Source organism: Fukomys damarensis, unplaced genomic scaffold (assembly GCF_012274545.1).
Source record: "Fukomys damarensis isolate Sample0158 unplaced genomic scaffold, DMR_v1.0_HiC HiC_scaffold_39, whole genome shotgun sequence".
Classification (NCBI taxonomy): Eukaryota; Metazoa; Chordata; class Mammalia; order Rodentia; family Bathyergidae; genus Fukomys; species Fukomys damarensis.
The window spans coordinates 81,670,913-81,681,496 of NW_022900951.1; the positions used below are offsets into that span (position 1 = coordinate 81,670,913).

Here is a 10,584-nt window from a genome sequence, read left to right on the forward strand (position 1 = left end):
GATTCCACTTATATAAGAAAACATGTGATACTTCACTCTCTGTGTCAGGTTTATTTTAACATGTAGTCTTCCATTTCTGTCTCACCCTAGGTAGAATGGTCATTGTAAAATGCAAACAAACAGAAGCCAAATGTTTGTGAGGATGTGGGAAAAAAGGAAACTTTATAAACTATTGGAGGGGATGTAAGATAGCACAATCATTATGTGTATTTGTGCATGCACATACAATTGTATGTGTACCTGGGTTCACAAACTTCTTTCCATGACTCTGGTTGCACACAAAATTGTATGAGAACCAAATCAAATTTCCTCCTAAGGTCGACATTGAACCTAACCATTGCATATGATTCAGCCACAATGACAACATACTTTGCAATTAACAGGTGACTTAATTTTTTGACTTAAAAAGTTTTAAACATGATTCCATATCAATAATGCTAAGGATGTATCATGGCTTTTAAAAGTCTGCACAGTTTTTCCTAGTATACACCCAAATATAAACAAAATGCTAAATATAATGTGTGAATATGATTATAAAAGTCTTATAAGTGAAATTACTACATCTAAAGAATATATGCATTTCAAATTACAGAAAACTGCCAATTTACCCTCTAGTTTATATTTCCACCAACAATTTCTAAAAATAACTACTTCCCAAAATATTCGTGAGGACAGTTTTTCCTCAAACGTTTTATAATTTCTCTAGCAAGGGAAATTGTTTACAATTCTAGGTCTTTATTTATACTATTATGATTAATATTAAGCATGTTTTCACACATTTATACTAATTGTATTTCATTTTTCTGTGACCAGTATATTTTCACTTTTAAAAAGAAGTTCTTGGTATGTAGGTACAGGTCATCTTTAAATTAGTAAAAATAATTCTTAGACAATGTAGTATGAACCTTCAACTTTGGACAGAGTAGCCTTCAGAAATGATCTCAGTATCTAAAGCTTAAACTTTTCTGTTCTGACATTCAGCCTCAAAACATTAACAGATGCAATTTAGCTATCCCAAAAAGTCTTAGCAAGTGTATAATACAGAGATAAAGCTATTTTTAATATGACATACCTAAAAGTAGAGAGTTGAACAAAATTGCTGCTATAATTTGGATCTAAAATGTCCCCCAACTCATGCAATATGATATACACATATAATCCCAGCCCTTGGGAGGCTGAGATAAGAGGATTGAGTTTGAGGACAGCTTGGACCTCATGGTGAGAACAAACTGAAAAAAGAAAGCAAAAGTCTTATGTGTTTGGAAGTTGAACTTTCAAAGGTAACTGTGTCGTGAGGGTTTTTATACCCATCAGTGGATTAATCTGATGAACTCATAGCTGACTGTACTGATCAGAGGTGAGGCCTGGTTAGAAGCAGGTCCCTGGGGTGTGAGCTAGCAGCGTGTATTCTTATCTCTAGTTTCTTCCTTTTCTCTGTACTTCCTGGCCACCGTGCAGCAGCTTTCTTCCATCAGGCCATTTTGCTCTGCCATTTCTGCCCTGGAACCAGCTGAACATGGACCTTCTGAAACTGGGAGCCAAATAACATTCTCCTATAATACACAGTTTCATATATTTTGTCCCAGCAACATAACAGTGATGAATATGAGTACTTAGCAGCAATAGATAGCAATGTAATTTTTTGTACATTTAAGTAATATGGTGTTGGTTTGACTGCACTTTTACTGGTGAGTTTTCATTTATTTTAATTCTATAGTGGAGAAGACTGAATTGGTTAATTGGTAAATCACCTAGATTCTACTAAGTTCCTCCTATGAGCTCAGCCTTGTGTCAGATGCTGAATAAAACGTGTGTTTTCAGGGAAAGAACATGTAAGAGAAAATAGTCGATAAGCATGTTACAGGAATTATTCTAAATCCTTTACATGTTATTTTGAATAATGCTCATAATTGTTCTGGTTTGGATCTTAATTTCCCTCAGAGACTAATATGCTAAAGACTTGTTCACTAGTTTATGGTACTGTAGGGGAGTGCTGGAACCTTTAGGATGTGGGACCTTGTAGAACGAAGTTAGGTTATTAGGAACATTCCCTTTGCCGGTGATTTAAGAACTCTGGCTTCTTTCTGTTTCTCTCTTTTTTACTCTTTATTTCCTAACAATCATGACGTGGCAGCCTTTCTCTACCACACGCTCTCTGCCATGATATAGTGCCCATCCCCAGGTCAAAAAATTAATGGAGCCAAGTGTTCATGGACTAAAACTTCTTAGTCTGTGAGCCAAAATAAAACTGTCCTCTTTATAAGTGGTTTATCTCGGGTATGTTGTCACAGTGATAGAAAGCTAACATAATAACTTTCTGTAGTAGGCACTAGTTATATTTAATGCATATACAATTTATGACCTAGAAAAGAAATATGTCAAAGGAGACATGATTGGTTAAATGGCAGATTTAGGATTCAAATTTAGGTCTGTCTGGCTTCAAAGTTAGTAGTCTTTCCAATAAACATGTTGCCTCCAGTTATGGAGCTAAAACTTACATAATTGAAATAAAGTACCCTGTGGTAAAGTAAAGCACCCTTTGATTTTGTGTTTGGTGACAGGATTCAGTGAGAGGCAGATTAATTAGCAGAAAATGCTTCATAAAACAGGATAGACTAGGTAGTTTTGTGACTGGAGGAGAAAAAATGTAGGACATTCAAGGCAGAGGCAACAGAGTAAGCACATTTTAAACGAAAAAAATAACAGTGTGTGTATATAGCATTAATCAGTCTAGCAGAAAAAGTTGTATTGAGGAGTTGTGGAAAAAGGTTGGATAGGAGGAGATAAATTATAGAGAACATTGAAAACCAAGAAATACAGTTTAGAATTTTTAAATATACAACAGATAACCATGGAAGGATTCTGAGCAGGAATGGAGTGACATGGGGAAAATGGTTATAGGTAGTACACATTGGAGATGGTTAGTTTGGTGGTAGTGAGACTAGACCTGAGGTTATTGAAGTAGTCTTAGGTGAGGAAGGTGTGTCTCTTCAGATAAAAAGATTTTTAAGAGCTTGGCCTCTAAAAGGATAATTTCTCTAGCCTTTGAATTATGTGCTTTGAGATAAATAGATTAATTCTTGGTAATTATTAGGCAAGTGTAGTATAATCTCATAACCTAGGCATCTAAATCCTGGGGCTGAATATAGGGAAATGTTTTTTAAACTGTAGGGTGTGGCTATTGGTAGGTAATGAATCAATGTCAAAGTTGTGTTCTGTATTTTTAAGTGAAATTGAAAATATAAGAGAAATTATCGATGTGCCTATAGAGAAAGAAAATGTGTTTAAATTGTATTTCAATTTTTTGTGTTATACGTGCACACATGTGAATTTGGGTTGCAGTATAAAATATATTTATTACTATGGCTTGTGTCAAAAATGTGAACATTTCTGATGTAGAGTGTAATGTTGAATTGGTTAGTCCTTTTTTTTCCACCATGTAAATTGTCAAAGTCTGCATGATTTGTTTGGTCATTAGTTTTTAAAAGCTCTCCATCCCTTTTCTAGTCCTTTACTTCTTTCATGGTCCATTTCTAACTACCCAAACTGATGTACATGCTTTCACTCTTTCCTATCAATCCATCGTATACCCAATTGCCATACCAATCTTTCTAAAAACATTTGTCAAATTATGTCATTTCTTTGTTCCAAAAGATATAATAATCTTCTATTTGTTTACTTAAATATGTTTTAGTAAATGATGGTTGTGCACTTAGGAAATGAAACACAAAGTCTGTGTTTAGTCATGTATACAAAATCCTGTGTCTTCTTCACCCAAACTATCTTTCCAACTTTACCAATTAAAATAGCACAACTGATGCCCCATGGGGCATCAGTACTCACTCTTTCCAGAATATCTGCATTATCACTACTATATAACTTTGCTCATGCTATGCTCCATCTACTTGCCCCTCTCGTTACTTAAGCCTATGCTTTCTATAATCACTTCACTTGGCAGATTTAGTGCCTCCTCTGGACCTAAATATTACTGCAGCCATGTGAGACTTATCACATTCTGTCTTGAATTATATTAATTGAGTTTATTTACTTTCCAGGATTATAAACTCTTGAGAGTAAGGGTCACTTTTTTATTTATACTTGCTATCTAAATAGTGCTTTATACATAGTAAATGGTCAATGAACTGGCTAAATAAATAAGCTGAATTCATGACACAGTTCAGCATTTTTATTTCACTTCAGCACAATGGAATTATATAGCTCAGCAAAGTAGTTTTCCATTACTTTTCTTAGTATGACTAACAGCATGAGACAGATTGCAATGCAGGGAAGAGCACTGGGCTAGGAATAAGAAGACCCCGACACTACTGTTGGCTCTGTCTGTCACCAGAAAATTCTGTAACATTTCATATGCCATTTGATCTCTCTGGTTGTTTTAGTTTAAGGCACTGCTCCTATAATAATATAACATGATACTGATCAAGTTAATGTTTTTTCTAACTCTAACATTTAATGTAGTATTATATAACTAGTCAACTTCCTTCATTCAATAAATACTGATTGGAACCTCACTGAGAAGACATATATAAAAAGTCTGTATGCTTTCATGTACCTGACATTATAGTAGTAAAGTTAAAAAAATAAACAGGAATATTATAATTAAAATATACTGAGGTAAAGTGATAAAATAAAGATTAAATGGGGAAAGAGACAGGAATTGATAGGGGAAGTCTCTCATTTTAATAGAAGTCTTATATGGTTAAATATCTACTGGGAAGAGCATACCAGGTCAAGGAAACTACTATGCAAAAGCCAGAGTATGCTTTGGGCAAACAAAATGAAAGGCAATGTGGCTGAGTTACAGATCAAGAGATTAGGTGGTAGCAAGTGAAGTCAGAGAGGTAGATAAGAAGTTATACCATGTAGAGCCTTTTCATGGGCTGTAATTCCAATAACTATGGGAAGCCATTGATTTTTTTTTTAATTTTTCTTTTGGGAGGGCACCATGGATCAAATTTGGGACCTTGCACTTGCAAAGCAGGCAGTGGAACCACTGAGCTAAATCCCTGGCACCCATTAGAAGATTTTTAACAGGGTAGTCATATAGTATGTCTTGAGTTTCACTCTGGTGTGTAGAGAATAAGATAGCAAGAGTGGAATCAGGGACACATTAGGAAACTGTTACAATTTTCTTCAAAAGATGATTTGTGCATTTATGTTTGCACATTAGATTTTTACTTTAAAATTTAAGTTTGAAAATGAAACTTTTATATGTTTATGGTATGTACTGTGATATTTTGGCATATGTCTACATTGTAGAATGATTAAATCAAGCTAATTTTACAAATCTATCAACTGATACCCTAATTTTTTGATAAATATTTGAAATCTCTCATCAAATTTTAAAGATGGTGCACTATTTCTAATTATAGTAAACATGTTCTACAATAGCTATCCATTTATTTCTCCCATCTAACAGAAACATTATATTCATTAACCAACAAGGAGATGATGGATTAGAAGGGTGGCACTAGAGATAGAGAGAAATAGAATTAGGATATAATTTGGGGAAGAAAAGATAGTATTTGTTAATGGACTGGATCTAATGGATGAAAGGAGAGAGAGAGAGTTATTAATGAGAGATTTCTCACATTTAACTGAGTGGCTTGTCGATGGTATAGTTCAAGGTTTGAGGCTGGAGTTTGAATTGACAGTTTAGTTCATGATACAAATGTAAAATATCTATTTGATATTTAAACAGATAAATAAAATATATAATCATATTTGTGTGTATGGACTTTGGAGAGAATCTAGAGTGGTTCATAAAATTTTGAGGGCCATCACTAATGGTATTTTAGCCTTCCTAAAAGATGAATCTGCTTGGAAATCATCTTGCCTAGGAAATCCAAAGGGAGAATTACAACATTTTGAGGCTGGGTAAGAAAAAATTCAAGAGGAGAAAGAATGGTCAGTGTGTTAGTAAAACTCCTGAAGTATGACGTCACAGAGGCTAAGAAAAGACACTGTTTTGAGTTGGAGGGAGTGATCCATTCTAGCAAGTCCTCCTGAGTTTTCTTGAAGTTGAGTACCAGGAATATCATTATATTTGGTAGCATTGTAGGTCACTGACAACCTCGGGAAAAGTTAGTTTTTGGAGGGAAAAACAGCCTAACAGGAATGATGGAGGAGGGACAGGGAAATGAAGAAGGGGAGAAGGAAATAATGAGTCTCTATTGAGAAATTCATGTCTGAAGGAGAAATGGAGGGGTAGCTGAAGCAAGGTATGGAGCATCAAGGAGACTTGTATGAAGATAAATTATAATATAGATATAATCCCTAAAATTATTTATAAATTAGAAGCAGTCCAAACATTGTTGTGTACATAGTTAGATTTATTTTTAAGCTTGCTTGAGGTATAACTGATACATTAAAATTGCACTTATTTAATTTATACAATTTGATGATTTTATATATATGCACATCCCTGTGCATACACACCAGCATCAAGGTACTTAATATCTTCATCATCTCGAAGAATTTCCCTGTGTTGCTCAGTGGGTAAAGTTTCAGTTATATAAGATGAACAACTTATAGAAGCCAGTTTGACATCTTAGTACCTAAAATTAACAATGTGGTATTGTGTCCTTCAAATATGTTGAGAGAATAAATGTCATGCTAATATTCTTACCATAAAAACACACACAATAGATCTATTTTATACACTTCATGGCTTCAGCATTGCCACTGACAACTTTTATCTTTGAACAATAGTTTTTATTTTTACTTTCCTTTTTCTTCCCTCTCTCCTTCCTCTTTCTAGCCACCCTGTTCTTAGTCTCTATGTGTGTCTTTCTTTGGATTGGAAGAAAAAGTCAAATCCCAAATTTCCATTAAGAAAAACCTTATTGCTCTTTCAAATGCTGAGTATCCCTTCCCAAATGGAAAAATTTCCCCAACCTATTATGAAGGTACCAGTTTATGAAAAGATACAAGCTATAAACTGCTATTGTTGAATAATAAGTTCGAGCCACTCTTGTGGCTCATATTCTAAACTTGAGAATAAATAATTTACTTTATAAATAATTTATAAAAGTTGAAGGGAAGTTAGGGGGATGGGGAAAATAAGAATCAAGATATATCATGTAAAGGTACAAATTCCCAATGATGAATGTCATTATATTGTATACCTAAAATGTACCAATAAACTTAGTGAATAATAACAACAAAAAAAGAATTAGCTGCTACAAGTTTGAGGGACAACAGGCTTCTTCACCCTATTCCATTTTATAGGATATCTCTTAAGTTTTGGGACTGCCTAAGTTTTCATTCCAATTGAGTCCAGGTTATAAGTCTTTGAAAGAAATTACAATTAAATAGAGATTTTACTCTTTTTCTGTGCATTTTATTAGAAGTTGTTTATTATGTGTAGATATATTTCTTTTTATTATGTCTCCTTGATTAATTTACAGTTTTGTCATCATGAGCTATCTTTATCTCTATCAATACTGTTTGGTAGTATATTCTTTCAAAATATCCATTCCAATTTTTGATACTTTTTTAGTTTCATCCATTGTTTTATTTCCAACCTATTTTTGCTTTTATGTTTAAAATGCATCTCATATAGACAAAACATAGTTTTTTCTTGACTGTTATAGTTTGACAGTTTTTTTGTTTGTATAGTGCTAGAGATTGAACCTAGGGCCTGACATATATTAGGCAAGTCCTTTACCACAGAAGTACACCTCCGGCTCCCATCTGTGTTTTTATTATATCCAAAATTTCACTCTTTCTATTGGGACAACCATTTTATTAGTATTCTGATTTAGTGTCTTAATGGTCATAGAATTATACATTTTCACATTCTTTTCAGATTCTCTAGGAATTATGCTATGCAAGTATTTTACACAAGCTACTTAAATTTTTACTTTTAATAAAATACAGCATTTTTCTTAGAGTATATTTTAATTTACCCACCATCAGCTTTTGTGAATGATTTTATATATTTATTTCTCTTAAATTACATTTATGTTGAAATTTATATTTTCTTCATATACATTTTACATCTAATAAAATCTTGTAATTTTTAAGCTTTAAAAAGAGCTAGGAGGCAAACTCAAATAAATATACAAGCAGAGTGAAAAAGAGACAAGTAATAAAATTATAGCTAGAACATGATAGAAAAGCTGTGAAAAACAGACATCAGAACTGAAAATTGATAGCGTACTGAGGTCATACAGTATTGAGAAAAACTCTAATATATGTAGTTTGCAGTATAATACAGCAATTGCTATTCTTAATGATATTTTACACACAAAAGTATTATTTTTAAATATTAAAAACAAATATATTTTCCCAAGACAGGTAAATATAAAGTAATATTTTAGAAAGTTTTTAATTTCAAACTGTTTTCTGGAAGTTAGGTGAAAATTGTGTTCCTTGGTAATTCATAATTCACTCGTTACTGTTAATCTATGCATGTGGATACATGCATGTTGAAATAAAGAAAATATGTGTTCAGATTCATTTGTGTGACATTGTTCCAAAGAAAATTAGGTAAAGGAGGTATCAATTCAAATGCTTTTTTCTACTAATAGTGATCATCAAGAGTAAGTGATCTCTTATTTACATACATCTTTTAAATGTCCTCTTTGTAAATGACTACCTGAACCTTAGTTATTTCCTTAACTGACCCGAGAGTGAAACAAAAACATTATTTCAGGTCAGAATAAGACAACTTGAGCCTAGTTACAAAAAGATGGGCAAGATCATGATAGTCGTTCTAAGAAAAAAAAAAAGAAGTAAAATCCACAATTCTGCTGAGGCAGGAAACTCATTGTTTTCTTTTATTGTCTAATTCATTATCTAGAGGCTTAAGGGTCAGTTAAAGATGCCTAAGAATTTTATCATGCTAATATCTATAATGTCAATGGTTGAAAATAGTTCCATTATGTTTTTTCACTTGCAATCCCAAGTGAAATACTCAGATAACTTGAGTTAGCATTGTTCCTTGAGAAAAGTTATTGGTTGGTTGTTGGGAAATCTGTTTGGATAGAATAACATTTCCTGAAGTTGTGTAGCAATACACATGAGGATTTCTTAGGAATAAGATCAAATCTTTGAATATTTAAAAGTATGTATGGATATGTTAAGATTTTTATATATATGGTATATAGTTAAGAAAAAAAGTAACTTTTCATTATCCCACATTTATTTTTTGTGATGAGAATACTTCGGATCTACTAAGGTGAGATAATGTATATTAATTAGCTTATTAGGCATTCCCAAATATGTGTGTATATATGTATATTGTATGTATCTTACAAATATTATGTTGTACACAATAAATATTTGTATAATTTTATTTGTAAATTTTAAAAAGAAAATAAAACACTAAAAACACTTTGGTCTTTTTCATGTGACCAACATGTGTTTCATAGAGTCAAACAACAATTAAATTTCCTACTGAAGAAATAAGAGAGCAAAATAATGAGATACTATTCTTTCCACTGAATTACCTGATTTTGGAATATGTATTCATTCCAGTATCATTCAAATTCAAGTTTCATGCATTCCTAGAATTATCATAAAGTTGTTCAGTGCTCCATTCTGACCCAGTACCCAATGACTTCTGAGAACAATAGCTCTCTTTCTTTCTGTGTTTTTTTCCCCAGAATCTGTCCATAGTGATAGATTCCTAGAAGATTTCAGCGATTTTACTTAGAGCTAGCAAAATTTACAGTAACTAATGAAGTGATATTTTAACAGATAAAGTGATTTAATGGGGTACACTAGATATTCTTTATCAATTTACTCATGAAACCATGGGTCAGATATAATTTCAAAGATCAGAATAACTTTGGCAGAAACAGATCAACACCAGGACTTGGTCCTATTCATTTATTAATCACATTTCTTCACTTAATAAAATGCAAAGAGAAATAAGTGTTGTAAAGTCTATTAATTGATCTTGATAAGAACATTTACTGTTAGATATTTTTATGTCCCTGGAGAGATGTGTTTTACTTTTCTTTTCACAATTTGTTTATTATTCCATGTCAAATCGGGCATATCTAGATATACTTACCAGTGATATTCCATTTTTCACAACTGTTGTTTTTCACAGAATAAGGCACTTAATAACTGTCAGTAATGATCTTCCTTAAGGGCCTCAATAGCCATTCTTTGGAGTGAGATTTACAGATTCTTTTTCAGGACTTGTAAATCTAGATAACAACATGAAACTTAAAAATGTGAATGCTTTATTAATTTGGAAAGTTTAAGTAGTGTGTAGTTTGAATAGAGAGGTGGGTAGACCTAGGGTTCACCAAACATTTGTATTTTCTATGTCATACTTTTCACAAAAGAAAAGGATAATGATATTACTCTAGAATGTTCTCTTTCCAGATGATGATTAAGAGGCTAATAGAAAAAATGGTGCCAGGTACCACAACAGCAACAGAATTTTGCTGTTGTCTGGATATTATTCTTTTCTTTGTTTTTTTATGTTTTTTTGGTTTTAATGGAATGTACTGAATGTCCATAATTTTGTTCAGATGACTGCAGAACCTGGAAAAGCTGTTGCTGCTATCGAGGCATAACATACTATTATTAGCCTTTTTATATATA

The 10,584-nt window shown here is 32.6% G+C and overlaps 1 protein-coding gene across 1 annotated transcript in view; it reads left to right on the top strand.

Annotated features, from left to right (window-relative positions):
• Il1rapl2 (interleukin 1 receptor accessory protein like 2) overlaps positions 1–10,584 on the top strand; it is a 1,183,927-nt gene that overhangs the window by 700,554 nt on the left and 472,789 nt on the right. The gene's annotated exons all lie outside the window — the stretch shown is intronic.